Source organism: Corylus avellana, assembly GCF_965113065.1.
Source record: "Corylus avellana chromosome 5 unlocalized genomic scaffold, dhCorAvel1.hap1.2 SUPER_5_unloc_1, whole genome shotgun sequence".
NCBI lineage: Eukaryota > Viridiplantae > Streptophyta > Magnoliopsida > Fagales > Betulaceae > Corylus > Corylus avellana.
Window position 1 is genome coordinate 30,232 of NW_028290467.1, and position 19,168 is coordinate 49,399.

The 19,168-nt window shown below is 36.0% G+C and overlaps 2 long non-coding RNA genes and 1 pseudogene across 4 annotated transcripts; all 3 read right to left on the minus strand.

Moving 5' to 3' along the window:
• Window positions 1-3,001: 3,001 nt before the first annotated feature.
• LOC132183003 (uncharacterized) lies at window positions 3,002-4,741 on the minus strand. Of its 3 annotated transcripts, none has more exons than XR_015909523.1 (5): window positions 4,599-4,741; window positions 4,287-4,402; window positions 3,705-4,136; window positions 3,332-3,460; window positions 3,002-3,237 (listed from the first exon to the last, which is right to left on the minus strand). It is a non-coding gene; the product is annotated as an uncharacterized LOC132183003 (long non-coding RNA). The 3 variants fall into 3 exon arrangements; XR_015909522.1 differs by having other exon boundaries at window positions 3,705-3,859; window positions 4,030-4,402; XR_015909521.1 differs by having other exon boundaries at window positions 3,705-4,402.
• Window positions 4,742-5,057: 316 nt separating this feature from the next.
• Window positions 5,058-5,594, minus strand: LOC148582967 (uncharacterized). The gene is made up of 3 exons (XR_015909524.1): window positions 5,457-5,594; window positions 5,321-5,375; window positions 5,058-5,157 (listed from the first exon to the last, which is right to left on the minus strand). It is a non-coding gene; the product is annotated as an uncharacterized LOC148582967 (long non-coding RNA).
• A 1,596-nt stretch (window positions 5,595-7,190) lies between these two features.
• Window positions 7,191-10,954, minus strand: LOC132181620 (putative disease resistance protein RGA1; annotated as a pseudogene).
• Between the last annotated feature and the right edge of the window lie 8,214 nt (window positions 10,955-19,168).

Consider the following 19,168-nt stretch of genomic DNA (forward strand, 5'->3'; position numbering starts at 1 on the left):
AATATGAGACATAATTGTCTTAATGAAGAAAATAAAAGGTTCACAAATTTTCTTGCCTAGAATTGCGACACGTGGTATTTTAGATATTAGCCTTTAGTGAGACAATTAAAACATAAGGGTTTTATTTGTAATGTATTGAATTGTCTAAATGAAGGAAACAAAAGCTTTTCAAATTCTCTCTTTTCATCTTCTATTACTTTATGTTTATATCTCAATGTGAGACAATTAAAACGTATAGGTTTTATTTGCAATATATTTAATTGTCTTAATGAAGAAAACAAAATGTTCATAAATTCTCTCTCTCTCTCTCTCTCTCTCTCTCTCTCTATTTTTCCTTTTATCTTCTCTTGCTTTCTCTTTATATTATTTGGAATGCATTTAATTGATATCTTAATGAAGAAAATAAAATTATACTACAATTTTTTTTTTCTTTGTTTTTTTGTTTTGTTTTGCTAGAATAGTTACAATTATATTAATATTTTCATATTTTCGTTTTTTTTATCTCTATTTCCGATGCTTATGTTCTTCCATTTTTTGTTTTTGACCCTTATTTTTTTTTATAATTTATATATTATTTTTTATTCAAATGATTATTTTTCTTTTGGAAATTTTACATTGAATTCAGGAAATATTAATAGTGAGATAGTTTCTTTTCGTAGAAACTCAATTTTTGCAATATATTTCACTCTCAATTTTTTAATCGTAGATTTTTTTTTATTTTTTTTTTTTTTGAGAAGGATGGTTGAAAAAAATTATATATATTTTTCATTATATTAGTATTGTCATTTTATATATATTTTTTATCTTTATTTTCATGCTTATGTTCTTCCATTTTTGTTTTTGTTTCTTATATTTTTTTTTCTATTTTTTTCTTCTTTTACTTTCTATTTATATCAATCAATTCTAGAAAAAGAAGAGAGAGAGAGAGAGAGAGATTCTATGAGAGTTTTTATTCGTTGTTTTTCAATGAAAAATTATACTACTGTAATTTTCTTTCTTTATATTTTTTTTCCTATAACAGTTCTTTTCAATTTTCCAATCGTTGTTTCTCAATGAAAAATTATATGACAGTTTTTTTTTTTTTTTTTTTTTTGCTAGAATAGTTTTTTTCAATTATATTAATATTTTCATTTTTTTTTCTCGTTTTTTTTATCTTTATTTCTAGTGCTCATGTTCTTCCATTTTTTTTTTTACCCTTATTTTTTTTTTCTAATTTATATATTATTTTTTATTCAAATGATTACTTTTCTTTTGTAAAGTTTACATTGAATTTAGGAAATAATAGTGAGAGGGTTTCTTTTCGTAGAAACTCAATTTTTCCAATATATTTCACACTCAATTTTCCGATCGTAGATTTTTTTTTGTCTTTGTTTTTCTGTCTTAAAATGAGTTTCATTTACTTTTATATAAGTGAAGGATGGTTGAAAAAAAAAAAAAATCTATTTGACAAAACCTTTTTTAATATTTGTGGATTTCATTGGAATGGAGAAAAATATAGAAAAAAGAGTTATTTTTTATTATATTAGTATTTTGCATTTGTTTACATTTTTTTTTGTCCTTAATTTTTATTCTAATTTATGTATTATGTTTCATTCAAATTTTATTAATTTATTTAATACAAGTTACAAATTTTCTTTTGTAAGTTTAATTGATTTTTGTTGTTCATTTTTGTTTTTGGGTGTTCCAATATTCCTGCCATTGTTTTTTACCTCTTTCTTTTTTAAAAGAAAAATTAAACTACCAACATTCTTTTGTTTACAAAATTAGTAAACATAATTGTAATCATATATCAACATGCTTATTTATTTTAGAGCACTTTTTATTTTTGTCAGTGGTATCATTGTTGGAATATAATAAACTTTCAGGAGTTGAACTTTCTCCTAAAAAAAACAATGTTTTTGAGAAGTGGTATCCTTGTTGGAATATAATGATTAATCAATCATTTTCTATAATTGATTAATCTAGGTTTTTATTTTGAGTTTTTTTTTTTTTCCTTTATATTTCATTTTAAACTACATATATGGAAACAAATATTTAACACATTTCAATTTATAAGAACTAAAATTTATGAATTTTTAAATTTATTGGATATGTAGGTTTATGCTATTAAATAAAATTATGGTTTAAAATGATCTTATGAACATTTGTCATTTTTGGTAGCTAATTTGTTAATTAAGAGAAGAAAATAAAATTTGTTGTCGATAATCTTTTAAAGACTTTTTGACTTAATTATATAAGAAAAAAAAGGAATGTTAAAGTATCAAGCATGGGATCACATACAGTTGATGAAGTGTGATCGGTGATCCCATAATTGTTACTTTAACCTACCTTTTTACTTTTTCTTTTTGGGCGTGTCCTTCAAGTATTGAAGGTTCTAAAATATGAGCTGTGGCTTGTGAGCATCCTTGGTTCCATAGAAACAGTGCTGCTCATGAAGGCAATATACTTGACATCATGATCTATTATCCTTATAGAAACTAATACTAATCTAAAGAGATTGAGGAAAGAGATGAAAGAGACAGAAATAGAGGTTAAGGTGATTTGTCCTATGGACTATCTCTACAGCTAAAGCTTTATAGGATACCTTTTTCCTTAATATTTGATTTGAGTACAATGTGATTTGAATAATTTTAAATACAAACATATCCCTTAAATTATGGTTAATAAATATTATCCAAATTCCTTGATTTAGAAAGTACAAATTAACATTTATCACAAATGATTTATATCTTTAACATGCCCCGCAACATGAACGCTCTGTTACCGATTGTTCATCTTGAATATCCAGTGGCTGAAGAATGGCTACTGTAGGTTGAATTGTAACGGTCCTAACGGCTACTATGACCAAAATTTGGACTTCACCATTTGGAATCAATCTTGGTGTTAGCCAAAAAACTCTGATACAAAGAGATTGAGAAAAGAAATGAAAGAGATAGAGATTAAGGTAGTTGACCGATGACCTACATCCAAACCTTAAAGCCTTAGACGCTACCTCTTTCCTTAATATTTGAATTGAGTACAAGTCTTTACTTATTGACTTTTACATATGATTTGAATAATTTTAAATACAAGATTTATATCCTTAACAATCCTCTTCCATCAGACAGGCCACTAAGAAGCACGACCCAGCCTAGAACACACAAATAATCCCAATCTTGGAATAGGAAGTAGCACCATTTGTTGTTGCATCCATAGGCTAGGCCTCTGTTGACTCCTCACCTTTGTCACCATTTTTACCTGCAACACACAAATAATCCCAACAAATAACAATTCCATTACATAACTGAGGTTAATATAGTTCTAGTTTACCAATTATCATCTTCCAGCTTACCTTTCTTCTAGTTCTTTGTGCCCAAGGCTAACAATGCCTTGATTTCGGGATCATCTGTTGTCTTTGTGGGCTGCAGCTCCTGCAGAGGATGAGATGCGACTCCATTCGAACCATCTAGCATTAGCAAAACTGTGAATTTGATGTGAGCAACATAATCTCATGCAAAACCAAGAACCCATTGTTGCAAAATTAGCAAAACTAACATCAACTGTGTGCGTTTGTGTGAATCTGGCCAGGGTTCTGCATTTAACCCAGATACAAGTTTCCTACCGGCAGGCTTCTCATGAAGAACAGGATATGGCTGCCAGAGTTCATGATTAACACATTCACCAAAAGACGATGTTCTAAAAAAAGCGTTGAAGGCGCAACACACCTAGCTGTGAATGGCATGGGAAGAAATATCTGATTTATTTCACTGAAAATAAACCTAGATGCTTTCATCTTCAAGTGGTAGTTCCTCTCAAACTGCTTCAGCTGATGGAGAAAAACGCATTCAACATTTTTGCAGTCATAAGCAGCAGCAACCTTCTGAATTGCATCAGTTACAAGATTTAGGGAGAAAATTGATTAAAGGAGAAGGTAGGAATTCACTTTTCCTAATAAAACCACGGTAGAAATAATCACTAAGTTTAGATTATAGAGATTAGTAAGAAAAGATAAGAAGAATGGCAGCCATATATAGCACTCTGCAATATTACCTTTTATCATTTTAAAATTTGCAAATACTGCAATATTACTTTGCTATCCATAGTCCACCACAGAAAGAAACTGAGCAACCTGGCGCAATAGGCTGAATTTTCAAGCACTACATACACAATTTTCAACACTGGATTTTATAAAAGCCTATTTAGATATAACAGAACCATGAATATAAATTGCAAAAAATATATGCAAAGGCAGTACTAACTGAAGCATTGCGCTAACAAGAGACACATAAACAAAGTGGTTGGCTAACATGATCTTCAATTCCAGTCAATACCCTTGGAGCACAGCAACCGATTTCACTTGAAGACAAGCAAGCATTCTCATTGTCTTTTGGAATTAAAACGCTTTCAAGCAAGTGGAAGAAACCTGCAAATGCAAAATACTTGTTTGGTGGCTTTTAAGGACAGCTGGGATTTTTGAGCATGTCTTTTAAGTTCTAAATGCGGACAAAAGTTGCTCAACAAATTGTAGGCAGATTAGTATTTAAAAATTCAAATTAATATGGTTAATTGAATTTAATGTCCCTTTTCACAGGCTCAGCATGCTTGCACCATTTACTCACCCGATCTTCCTCATCATGACAGTGCTCTGTATAGTTTCCATTGTTTTGTGTACAAGTGAGGCTGACATATCCGAGAATATTGTAGAAATCCCTCAATGATTCTCACATCCACTTCATGAATTGATGATTTTTTATGCACGTCTCTGCTGACCATCAAAAAACCAAATAATAAACTCAACAATAACTAAAATTTTCCAACGAGAACAGTAAAAAGGTAAAATCAATCCACCAACAATGACTTTAGTAACAATAATAATAAAAAGAATCTCTTTGAATATGCATTTGATTATGAGAATACTCAAAGTTATGCAAATTTTTTTTTTGAGTTTCTATGAAAATTTGGGATGGGATTGACTTCCTGGTCTATCATAATTCTTTTATTCAATCACTAGCATTTAAATATAGGATTTTTAAACACGGAGAGAGAGAGAGAGAGAGAGAGAGAGAGCATACTTTTGCGTCACACTCTATTGATTCCACATCAATGATGGGATTAGCAATAATTTTGATGATTTCTACCAGTAATCCAGGTCTATCAGCTGTCTCTATATAAAGTAAGCTGTAAATTGGAGAGAAAAATGCATAATAAGATGATAGATCAATGCACCTATTCCTTGCAAACAATTATTAAACTTTATTCAAACTCTTTGGTCCACAAGAGAAACATAAAAATGAAGAACAAATTATAATGCTAAAAGACAACTGAATCACAAGTAGCAAACCTCCTCTTAGATCCATCTTCCTTCACTTGTATCTGGGTTGCAATATCACATCAAGCTGCAGAACAAAGTCACAAACTTCAGTTCAACTTTGAAAAGTTACAAAAAAGCACATGAAATTGAAGTTGGTTAAGCTAACTAGATCATAGCCATGAAAACTTTGATTGATCCCCACTGTATTACAAATTATACTTTCTATTGAATAAGCCTCAACCATGGCACCACATGGAAAAAGAGGAGAATATTTGATTAATAAACAGAAGACTAATCAATGGAGCCAAACTTGAAACATCCTCTGAAGAGGATGGGAAAACATGATCATACAGTTGCTGCTCAAGCTGACAGACCTGCAATTTATGTCAGTTTTTATCAAAATTATGTAACTATCACATACTCCATTCAAAACCACAAAGCTGTTCCCATTTTTCTTGTTCATCAAATAACAGAAGAAGGCATAAAAATATAAATGGATTTTCAATACATATTATCTCATCAAGGGACATAAGGTATCATGCATTCAGAGTATAAGAATAAATCTTAAATCTACCCCATAATCATAAGATACCCAAATATTCTACATTAACAAAATGGAAAATTAACTCTTAATATTCAAACACTAGTTGTGCATGTCTAGATTTAAATATCAAGATCGTGCTTCTAATCCAAACAAAGCCATCAAACACATTTTAAAAATCATATAGAAATCCTGGAAAATACCCAAACAACTCTTGAGCGCAACTCCCAGCTCCCCACCTCTTTCCCAGGGTTTCCTTCAAAAGGTTAAAAAAGAAGAGCTTCATTTTAAAGCTCCCTTCGGCCTCTGTTGTGAAATGATACTTTTTCGATCAAGGAAGGAGTGAGTTAAGTGAAAAGGACACAATTCCAAGGCAAAAGGAAATGGAACATGGGACCAGGAGCAAAGACAAATAAAAGTTACAGGCCAGCACGTATAAGAGGAATTGTCTCTTTTTTCGGCAATTGACATGGAGCACCGTTTTCACAAACCCCTCCTGATTCACTCCAAGTCTAATATCTACTGCTTCAGCTTTCAACATCTTATGATCTTTGAGAAGATAATTAAAAGACCAAGCCTTAAGATGATATTCCAAGAATCATATAGATTTTTCTTAATTTTTCCATCTCAAATTCCCGACTTCTCAACTTAATGCTTAGCTGCAAAGTGAAAAAGTTTCGAGTTGGCTCCAAATCTTAAATCCATGTATGTCAGTGCTTCAATTGTTTCTGTATATGAAATCCGATAAATTAGAAATTCTCTAAAATCATAAATCAGAAATGCTTCAATTGCTTCAATTGTTTCTGCAAGTGAAATAAGGAAGAAGGAATAACATTTGACATTTTAACATCAGTATATGTATCACTAATACAATTCCACCATCAAGAAAAAAGAGAGAAACACAATTATACCAAGTCTCTTTGAAGAAATGAATTTGTCTTATCCAAGCAGATTTTAGAAATATCCACATGATTCCCACAACCCATTTCATGAATTGCTGCTTTCAATCAAAAAACAAAATAATAAATTCAACAATAACCCAAAAATTTTCAATGAAAATAATAAAAATGTAAATTTTATCCGTTCGTTCAACAGAATCTACATTTGACACTGAGAAAATCCTAACATAGTAATGCAAATTTGTATTAAATTTTTGTGAAATTTTGGGATGGGATTGACTTCCCTCATCTATTAATTATAAGTCTTCTACCTAATACATGATGCTACCGTTTGTAGAATTGAAATTTCAAATGGAAACGAAAGAAATGTTGAAAAACTAAAAGAAGAAAACAATACTGGAAATGCCATTGAAGTGAAAGATAGGAAAAAATACTGTAAATGTTAGAGCTTTGCACAAATCTAATTGTCGGCAAGGTCTGAAGAAGCGTCCATACGTGAAACCTTAAATGCTTCCTGCATATGAAATCAAATAAGATATATATCAAAAGCCTGACATAGTAAAATAAAGAGGAACAAGAAGAAGAAGAAAAATGATTGTCTAATTGGTGACTTAAAAACCTCAAGATAATGGCGAGCTCGGCTTGCTATCCATTCTTTGAGATTACCATCGCCGCCTTTACGAAAGTTTGGGGCATGAGCAATCTTTGGCCAATCCTCTCCCATTTCTTGTTCACATCTCTCCTCCAAGCAAGGACACTCCGCAATTGTCAAACGACGTAAAGAGGTGAGGCGGTGCATACCTTCAGGTAGTGACATTAAATTTGGACAATTTACGACTCCAAGCTCCTGAAGTGAAGTGAAATTGCCTATCCACTCTGGTAAAGACACCAAACTAGGGCAAACCATAATTTGAAGCCCTTGTAGAGTGGTAACATCGCTAAGCTCTCTTGGGAGAGAAACCAAATTTGGAATGTCTACTATAGATAGATGACCAAATCTTGTAGGTCCAAGGCCATGTGTGCCATCTTCATTCTCATTGCTGATAAGTTCTTTGCAACCAAGAATAGACCGATTTTCAAGGGAGGTGAGATGCTGAAAGAGTGCAGACATGGATATTCGCATTTTACGACAATTCCAAATCCCCAGGGTCTCAAGAGAAGTGAGGTTTTGCAGCCACTCTTGTGGCAGATATTCAAGTTCCTCTAATTCCACAAGATAAAGATACTTCAATTTGGACAGATCGGAAAGGGGAGAGGAAGAGGTGGGTGTTGTTAGGGACACCATAGGGCAATTCCTGATAAATAAATGAGAAAGGGAAGGAAATGAAGGGAATAATGGAAGATGATTTGTTTCCCTCGTCTTTCACCATCCCCTCAACTTTGGCAAATTAAATAGTGTGAGAAATTTGAGGGGAGAAGAGGACACGTCACTACCATCATTGCTTATGTACTCCAGCTTACTCAAGTTTTGAAGAGAAAGATGCTTCAGAAAAGGGAATCGGTCCATTGGTGTTGAAGCCATTTACAATCCCATATTCGAATAGTAGTCAAATTTGAGAGTGAGGACACCCAACTACATAACATCACACCTGCATACCCAACTATATTTTATATTTTCAAATTTAGGTGTGGTCGAAGGTTTTGCAACAATTGTTCATCATTTGCAATTGCCTTATCACTTTCATCACCAGATTCTAGGTCCCACTCTAATATCACCCATTGAAGATGTTGCTTCCTCTCCAAGTTGGCAGCCTTTGCTTCTGATGGAAAAGATCTCGAGTGCTTTAAACCCTTGATCCGTAACACTCCTCTCAACTGATTTAAACCATCCAGATCCCCTAGTCCACCCATTGGCTTGGAGAGAGAACTCTTTTTCTTCCCTAAAATGTATAGCGACAGTGTTTGGAGAGCGGTCAACTTTCCCAATCCATGAGGCATATGAGTCAAGCTTTTACACCCATCTAGCCGAAGATGCCTAAGGCTGATTAAGTTTCTAGTGTCTCCTGGCAGTTCTTTAAGCCCACGACAATAATCAAGTCTTAGTGTTTGCAAATTCTGCAATTTAGTTATCGAAGCAGGGAGTAGTTTGATATCTTCATTCCTAGACAAATCTAGAAATCTTAAATGCTCTAACTTGCCAATGAAATTTGGCACTTTTTGAATATTCGATCGACTCAAATTCAAAGCACGCAACTGACGCAAGTATTTAAAACTTGAAATAAGTGTATCAGAGACTGGCTTATTCGACTCAAGTATGTCATTGTTCACGTTGAGCTCATCATCAAGTCTTGGAAGTATTGGAATTCGTAGAAGAACTGTTCTCATTTTGTTAGCCTTGAGCAAAAGAGCGGGAATATCCGGTAATGAATTTGAAGAATGAAATGCAACTTGACGAGTTCTTCCAACTATGTTTTCTCCATCTGGATATAAAATTGTGTACTCCTCACCTGCTATTAATTGTGCAAGATCATAAATAAGGTCATGCATTTTGCACTTTTTTACACCAAGTCCATCTCTTTGTACGTCTTGGAAAAATGACCTCCAAAGCAAATACATAAAATACTCGCATCCAATATCTTCAAGATGTCTGTTTCCATATGATGAATGAAGAAAGCCTTGAGCCGCTCATAGATGAATCAACACCTCCACTTCAATTTCATAATCTTTTGGAAACAACGAACAAAAAGCAAAACATTGCTTCAAGTGTGACGGGAGATGATCATAACTCAACTTAAGTATTGGAAAAATATCATGTTCTTGTTGAGTTATTTTGTAAAGTTCATGGTTTTTAAAGTAGAACCAATCAGCTTCAGAATTTTTGAAGTATAATAGACTCCCAATGCTCCTTATAGCAAGAGGAACTTGTGCAAACTTTTGTACGATATCCCTCCCTATTTCTACTAGCTTTGGATTCTTTGGCTCTTCCCCGTCTTTAAATGCCATTTTCTTAAATAAATTCCAAGAATTGCTTTCAGATAGACCTCCCAAGAGAAATGGCGACATTGCGCCTGTAATCTCTACAACTCTTTTGCTACGTGTAGTAATCAAAACTTTGCTTCCCTTCAGGCCACCCGATAAAAGTGTTTCCAAGTTCAACCATGTACCGCGATTCTCGCTCCATACATCATCTAAAACAAGTAAATATAGCTTCCCATCAATTTCTGCTCGAAGCTGACTTTGTAACAAATCCATCTCGAGGCTTTCAGGTCTCTTTTTAGTTGCAGATTCTATGAGCTTTGTAACAATAGTTTTCACATCAAATGGATCAGAGACGCACACCCAGAGTCTTAGCTCAAAATGTCTTTTGACTTCCTCGTCATTGAACACATATTGAGCAAGTGTGGTCTTACCTAGTCCACCAATCCCAACTATGGGAATGACAGAAACATTCTCTTCTACATTGGAATCCAATAACAACTCTTTAATTGCCTTCTTTTCATCATCTCGCCCAATGACTTGTTCCTCAAGAACAAAAGAGTGTGTGTCTTCTCTTTTCCTATGCTCAAACTCATGTGTCACTATAAGGCGTTCAATGAAGCCAAATTTGATCTTATCATCTGCAATTTCATCCAGTCTCGCCCTAACTGCCTTGATCCTATGACCTATTTTAAGGCCATATACAAGCTGGTTCGATTTGGAAAAGAAGATGCATACCTGTAAACAATCCATTTGAATCCGGTCATATTGTGATCTTTTAGAATTTCTGTACCGTTGGATAGTTGGGTTTAACATTATAAAGAACAAATTGTTGTTGTGGATTTATTCTTTTGAATTGTTGTTGAGAAATTTTAAACTACGTAAAATGATATATATTTTCTCTGGCTTGTGTTGTGATAAATATTTTTATCTTGGTCCGGGAATGCTTTAGTCACAGAGAACATCATCATATAAATTATGCACATTTATATATGAATTTACCTCTTTTGCCATCTTCTTGTCCCGTGTCATCACTTGTCTTCGTAGAAGTTGAGTGGAGAAGTCATCCAACAAGTCGTCGGCGTCGTACATGGCATCCTTCAGCTTTTGAAGCCAATCTTTGATCGCAAGGTTCTGGGCCTGCTTCTCCTCTGCATCCAAAAGCACAGCTTGGATAGTGGAAACGGTGTCTCTGAGCTTTTGAAGCTCATCTTTGAAACTCCATAGAAGTCCAATCTCTTGAAGAGCAAGAGATCCCAAACTCCTAATGATACTCGCATAAATGTGGAACAGAGCTGGTTCGGCCATTTATTGTTGGTAAATTGAGTGAATGCTAAAAGCGGCTGTTTAGAGGTGTTGAACTTGGAGCGTAGAATTAAGGAAGATGTGCTTGCTGTGAAGGGATGGACATGGTCAATTGCCATAAAAAGAACCAACATGCCCATAAAAAATCCAGAAAGAAAAAATCATAACAAAAAATATTATTATATACGGAGAGAGCCATCGAGTTTGAATACAAGATTATTAATGTATTACTATATTATAAAGTTTGAATTATTGTGCGAATGCAAATTAAATATATATAGTGTCCTGATCAATTTCTAAGAATATAGACAAGATGTAGGCGTTGTCCACAGCAAAAGTTGGTGTAACGTCAAGTGTCGGGGAGTTGCTTCATTTCTTCACCCAATTTACTTTCTTTTTTATTTCCCTTGCTGGTCTTCACCCACCCACTTACAATATTCATTTGGTTTCTATCAATCTATATATGGTTGGTTATAGTGATTAGTGATTGATATTCATAGGGGTGATATTCACTGGCTGCATCCTGCATCGTTAACTTGAAATTATATTTGAAAAGAGTCCATCACATCTAACTTGGCCATGCACGTTTCTCTCATATTTTACATCTTAAATCTTATCATCATCTAACCATTTTTGTACCATTCCTAGCTAGTACACGCTGGAGCATATGTGTTTGACTTTCACAATAAGAATTTTTATGTCTAATTAGTGTAAACCACAATGAATCTCACCCATATCTTGATTAGGCCGTGTCAAGCCTTTTTGGCTAACAAAAAAACTCTAACCAATAATTTTGAAATATCCACTGGATTCATGGGACTTGGTCACCTCGTTGAAATAAGACAGTAAAAATTTTCATAATATTATAAACTACCAAACTTATTCTAAATCAAGATTTAGTTTTTTTTTTTTTTTTTTTTTTAATTTGTATATGAAATAAGTATTTTTTATAAGATTTTGACAAAACAATTTTACGTATTCAACTTTTGCTTATATATCATCTCTAACAAAATAATATGATGATGAATTTAATTTTTTGTGTGATATAAAAAACTTAAACTAATAATCATTTAATTAATACTTTAAGAGTAGGTATAAAAAGAAAATGTAATAGAGTGGTAGTAGAGCAAAGAGTGAGATGAGAGATCAATAGATTATAACGAGTAGGAGTTGTGAAGGAAAAGAGGAGAAGGAGGAATTATGAAAAGAATAAAATTAGTTTTACTTGTCAAACGTAACTTTCTTTCATATCAATTTCATAAAACTGAGTACAAGATATAGAGATACAAGGAATTATTTTAGGAAGCTATTCTATGTCTGTACAATATTCACGCCTACAATCATGTTTATCCCTTGAATGAAGGGATTCCTAAATCTAAGATTTCCACAACTGGCTGATTGCAAGACTCACGCTGACAGCTAATTGTGGGACTCACGCCAACACTCCCCCTCAAGTTGGTGTGTAGATATCTCTAACACCTAACTTGTTAAGTGAGTCATTGAAGTTTCTGCTAGAAACTGCCTTGGTAAGAATGTCAGCTAACTGATCTTCAGATTTAACGAAAGGGAACTGAATGATCTTCTCTTCCAGGTTCTGTTTGATGAAATGTCGGTCTATCTCCACGTGCTTGGTGCGGTCGTGTTGAATTGGATTGTGAGATATGTCGATGGCAGCTTTGTTATCACAGAATAAATTCATTGCAGAACCAGGAGGAAAACCGACCTCTGTTAGCAAACCTCTAAGCCAAAGAAGCTCACATAATCCTTTCGCCATGCCTCGGAACTCAGCTTCAGCGCTGGATAATGCTACCACCTTCTGCTTTTTACTCCTCCATGTAACTAAGTTTCCTCCCACAAATGTAAAGTAGCCTGAAGTCGACTTTCTATCCAAGATATTCCCAGCCCAGTCCGCATCCGTGTACCCTTCAATATTCAGATGAGCATTCTTGGAGAACATTAGTCCTTTTCCTGGTGATGACTTTAGATAGCGGAGAATTCGAATTACGGCACCCATATGGTCTTCACTCGGATTATGCATAAATTGGCTTACCACACTTACGGCGTAAGCAATGTCTGGACGAGTGTGAGATAAGTAAATGAGCTTCCCCACTAGTCTTTGATACCTCACCTTATCGGCTGGCACCTGGTCCGAATATTCTCCAAGCCTATGGTTCTGCACAATCGGTGTATCCACAGGTTTACACTCTAGCAATCCCACTTCCGTCAATAAGTCTAGTACATATTTTCGTTGAGAGAGGAATATGCCTTTTCTTGACCTTGCCACCTCTATTCCCAGAAAATACTTAAGCCCTCCCAAGTTCTTCATTTCAAATTCAGTAGACAATTGTTCTTGCAGCCTTGAGATCTCATCAGCGTCATCCCCCGTAATTATCATATCGTCCACATAGACTATTAATGCTGTCACCTTGCTTTGTCGGTGTTTCAGGAAGAGAGTATGGTCAGAGTTACTTTGGTGATAGCCATACTTCCTCATAGCTGAACTGAGTCGGCCAAACCATGCTCGCGGTGACTGTTTTAGTCCATACAATGCCCTCTCCAATTTACAAACAATTTTGTTCCCAGCTGATCCTGTATATCCTGGTGGAATATCCATGTATATCTCCTCGTCAAGGTTGCCGTGAAGGAAAGCATTCTTCACATCGAGTTGATGTAGTGGCCAGTCCAAATTTGCTGCAAGAGAGAGTAAGACTCTAACGGTATTCAGTTTAGCTACTGGTGAGAAGGTTTCTGAGTAGTCTATGCCATACGTTTGGGTAAAACCCTTCGCCACGAGTCTTGCCTTGTATCGGTCAATTGATCCATCAGCCTTGTATTTTATAGAGAACACCCATTTGCATCCCACTATTTTTTTTCCTTCCGGTAATGGGACCAACTTCCAAGTATTATTTTTTTTTAAGGCTTCTAGTTCTTCTTGCATTGCTTGCGCCCACTCTGGATCAGATAACGCCTCTTCAACACTACTGGGAATATGGCAGGAGGATAGTATTTGAGTGAAAGTCTTGAGTGGCTTGGACAGACCTTGAGTAGATACATAATTTGCAATTGGGTACTTGGACTTCCTTCCTTCTTCATCTGGGCTGTATCTGTTCGGTGGTTTCCCACGATTGTGTCTACAAGGCAACACATAACCAGTAGGGGAATCCAAAATATTAGCATGTAAAGGTGTAGCAGGAGTACTTACCTCAGAGACATTCTCAGGAGGAGGAGGGTCTTCGGGTACTGAGGAGTGAGGGGACTGAGGGTACTCTGTATTTTCTGCTTCTTCATTTTCAGCTTCTTCGGCTTCTTCATTCCTCAATTCGACATCTTCAATCTCTGGTGGTACCTCATGCGATTCATCCTCTCTATTTCCCGTTCCATGCTTACCTACGGGGGCCATCAACCAATTCGTCTCTTCTACTTGAGTCTCCCCCTGAAGGGAAGAATTGGGTACCAGTGAAGGATAGAAATTCTCGAACTCAAGGAATGTAACGTCCATGGTGATATAGGTTCGATTGGTAGTGGGGTCATAGCACCGGAAGCCTTTTTTATGTAAACCATAGCCCAAAAATAAGCACCGAACAGCACATGGGTCCAATTTGGTACGTTGATTCTTGTGGAGGTGGACAAAAGCAACACACCCGAAAATTCTAGGAGGAAGCATCAATATTGAAGGAAGGGATATATGAGTAGAGAGGATTTGTAAGGGGGTTTTAAAGTGTAAAAGTTTAGATGGCATACGGTTGATTAAGTACACGGCAGTAGCTACAGCATCCCCCCAATGGCAGCTCGGCACCATTGCTCCAAGGAGTAGGGCACGGGATGTTTCCAAAATATGCCGATTTTTCCTCTCGGCGACACCATTTTGTTGTGGTGTGTGAGAGCATGAGGTCTCATGGAGGAGGCCATGTTGTTGGAAATAGGCCTGAAATCTGTGGTTGATGAATTCGCCACCATTGTCGGAGCGAAGAATTTTTATCTTGGAAGAGAATTGAGTCTGAACCATGGCATGAAATGCTTGAAATATGGTGAAAACTTCGTCTTTGGTTTTGAGCTGATAGAGCCATGTCATTCGAGTACAATCGTCGACAAAAATTACAAACCAACGGTGACCAGAGGTAGTGGGTATCGGGGATGGTCCCCACACATCGGAGTGTATCAATGCAAATGGAGTAGTAGTTTTATTCAAGCTAACTGGATAAGAAACTCGTTGGCTTTTAGCCTTGATACATGTATCACATTTAAAGTCCACAGTCTGCAAATGGGAAAATAAAGATGGGAGTAGATGCCGGAGATAGCCAAATGATGGGTGCCCCAAGCGCCTATGCCATAGCCAAATCTGCCGTTCATGACTACTTGTGTGATGGTGCATGTGATTTGCTTTGCCTGGGCTGAAGTCATCAAGGTAGTACAGTCCCTCCCTCTTAGTACCACGCCCAATAATCTCCTTGCTGAGAACATCCTGAAGAAGACAAAAAGTAGAGTATATCAGCACAACACAATTAAGTTCTTCAGTAACTTGACTCACAGACAACAACTTGTTGGAGAGGGAGGGAACAAGAAGTGTGTGAGCTAGAGAAAGAGAAGGAGACAGGGGCACGGTTCCAGCCCCTGTGACTGGGTAAGTGGCCCCATTGGCATTGGCAATGCAAGTCCTTCGTGGCTGAGTTGTGTTGGAGAAGTCATTTGGATCAAATGTCATGTGATCCGTCGCTCCGGAGTCGATAATCCAGGCATCATCATTCCGACTAGTAGGGCTGCAAAAAACTTGACCACAATTACCTTGATCTGGGGTTGAGGTAGAATGTTCAACCACGGGAATAAGAGAGAATTGGGATCCAGCCGTGGCTACCGCTGCTCGACCTGGGATGTCTTCAGTTCCAGGAGCATCTCGTTTCTTTCGGGCTTGTAATTCGTGCCACCAGTCTGGGTAACCATGTAATTTGAAACAGGTTTCCCGAGTGTGTTTTGTACTCCCACAGTGAGTGCACTTATTCCCATCAAAATGACCTTTGGAGCGTGAGGAGGACCCGAACTTGTGTGACTGGCCAGATTTCACGCCTTTGATGGCCATAACAGCACCACTAGCCACTGCTTCTGCTCCCGATATCATCACAGATTGTCGGAGATCTTCCCTTCGAATGTGAGCATATGCCTGCTCAATTGAAGGGAAAGGTTTCAGGCGAAGAACATCGCTCCGAACATGATCCAATCGATCATCTAGTCCGTCAAGAAAAGTGTATACTCGCTCCTCCTGTAAAATGGAGTTGTAGCTTTGTATGTCAATTTCACATTTCATTGGATTCGGTCGACGAAAATCGATCTCTCGCCACAAACCCTGTAGATCGTTATAGTATTTTTCTATAGATCCGCCTGCTTGTTTCATTCGAGATACACGACGTCTGAGTTCATATACCTGCGAGGTGTCAATTCCATCGAAGTATGTTGTGGCAGCAGAATCCCATACCTGCTTAGCCGTTGGGTAGCGAATAAAGTTCACGACCAAGGAATGGTCCATGGAGTTGATCAACCAGCCTTTCACCATGGCATTCTCAGTGCGCCACTTACGAAAGGAAGGGTCAGTTTCTGGTGGTTGGGGGTAGTCTCCATTGATGTATCCCAGTTTGTCTTTTCCTGAGATGTACATCTCAACAACCTGGGACCATAATCCATAGTTGGAACCATCCAACTTGATGCTGATTGGTACCATCGGGGAATCAGTGATGGGAGAGGAGGAGGTCTGGACCTTTGACAAAACCTCCGTCATTTTTGATGTTAGACTATCAAGGATTTTTTCAGTGGAGTCAGCCATGAAGGCCGAGCAAAATCTTGACCCCTGCCTGATCAAAAAACAGGGAACCCAAGATCATGCTCTGATACCATGTCAAACGTAACTTTCTTTCATATCAATTTCATAAAACTGAGTACAAGATATAGAGATACAAGGAATTATTTTAGGAAGCTATTCTATGTCTGTACAATATTCACGCCTACAATCATGTTTATCCCTTGAATGAAGGGATTCCTAAATCTAAGATTTCCACAACTGGCTGATTGCAAGACTCACGCTGACAGCTAATTGTGGGACTCACGCCAACATTACTATGTTTACTTGTAGAAATAAAGGTATATATATATTTTTTTAAATTAATTTATATAATTTATTCACATCAAATAAGTTAAATACTCTTTATAAAGAAAGTTAGAGGTTGACCATGATCCTGGATTTTTGGGCTTGCTTGACACAGTTTCTAAGCAAAAACAGGTACCCTTTTCACCTTTTGATTTGAGTAACTCTGTTTGGTCATGGATAGCAGCAGGGGCCTTGGTAACATCCAAAGGTATATATTCAAATATTTTTTTGTTTCTTCACGTCCAAGTTAAGAGAACAGCCAAAGAAGAAGCAATTAATTTCTATCAAACTAAGATCCGGTAGAGTTAAACTGAGCTATAACCTCATCCAACTCCATCAATGTATTAATAAAAATCAAGGTGATTTACACTAAAACAAGCTCATCCTAAAAAGGGGTTGTTGAATTTTGAGGGGTGTTTGAGCAATTTCGAAAATTTCAGGGTGTTCACATCTGTTATTTTACATGTTTGTATGGCTTAATTAAAATGATTCATGTCTTGACTTTTGCTTGTATTGTGGCCAGTTTCACTATTAATGTGTGCATCTCCAGATTTAAATATCAAGCTCGTGCTTCTAATCCAAACAAACATATCAAACACATTTTAAAAAACATATAGAAATTCCAATACCCAAACGACTCTTGAGGGGGCTCCACTTTCAGCTTATATTCTACATCTTCCCCACCGGACCCCACGGTTTCCTTTAAGAGGGGAAAAAAAAAATTCACTTAATTTAGAGTGACTGGAGGCATGGAAAATAACAGAAAATAACATGATGATCATGAGCACCCTCTTCACAAGAACGTCAAGATCCTCCTCCTGTCAAGCATCCTACCACTTCAACTTTCAGATCCTTATGATCTTTGAGAAGATCATTACAAGCTCAATGCTTAAGATGCTACTCCAAGAGTACCATAGGTCCATAGTTGCCAAATTTGGTTCAGAATCCCCACATGATTCCCATAACCCATTTCATGAATTGCTGCTTCCTAAGCACGCGTCCATCAAAAAAATCAAACAATAAACTCAACAATAACTCAAAATTACCAATGAAATTAAATACTAAAAGTGTAAGTTCCTTTCTTGAACGAACCAGCTAGCAATTAGGCCCCAATAGCAATAATAATAAAAATAGTTCGTCCAAATCGTTTAACATGATCTGCATTTGACACTAGAAAATCCTAACAGAGTAATGCAAAATTCGTATTGAATTTTTTTTTTTATGAAAATTAAGGATTGGATTGACTTCCTGCCTCCTGGTCTATCATAAGTCTATTACCTAATGTTACCAATTGTGGAATATAAATTTAATATGGAAACATAGGGATTTTTTTTTTTTTTATTAAAAAAAAAAAACAATTTATTAGAGGAGTGTAGATACTATATGAAGTGAAAGGTAGGAAACATACTCGACATGTGGGAGCTTTGTGCAAGGTTTATTTTCCTCACGGTCTGAAGAAGCGTCTATTACTGGCGGTAATGTGAAGCTCTGTTAAAAAATTAGATGATATTTGGAACGGATATTTCGGTTTATTAGAAGTACTACTTATGACACTTTCTGAAATCTAAATAGCGGATTGATTTTAGCCTAAACTACAAATACGGAAAAGACATTTAATCCTTTCAAATATCCATTGAATTGACCAGATGCGATCACATGGTGACTGCGTTCAAGGGTCAACATGTGTCATTAGTTTTGGCCCTCATCATCTAATATTACACACAAGATTTTTCATTTAATTTCTTACACCTCTATTATATTTCAACTGAAAATTAGTAGGAATAAGAAAATTAAATAACTTCTTCAACTCAAACCACCCCCTTGTCCAACTTTTTCCACCTTCAGAACACGTTTATTAGTCTTTTCACGGTGAAACTCTAGTGTAGAGTGCATCCAGCTCAAACATTTAATTGGGATGCGAAGCACAAATTAATAGGTCTTGTGCTTATAAAATAGAGGATTTTCCTACATTTTTGATTTCTCATCTTGGGATCAACTTTAGAATTAAGAGATTGAATATTGAGGTTTTTAATATATATATCGAATTAACTTTGGAGAATTAGAGCAAAATCTATACTCGAGAA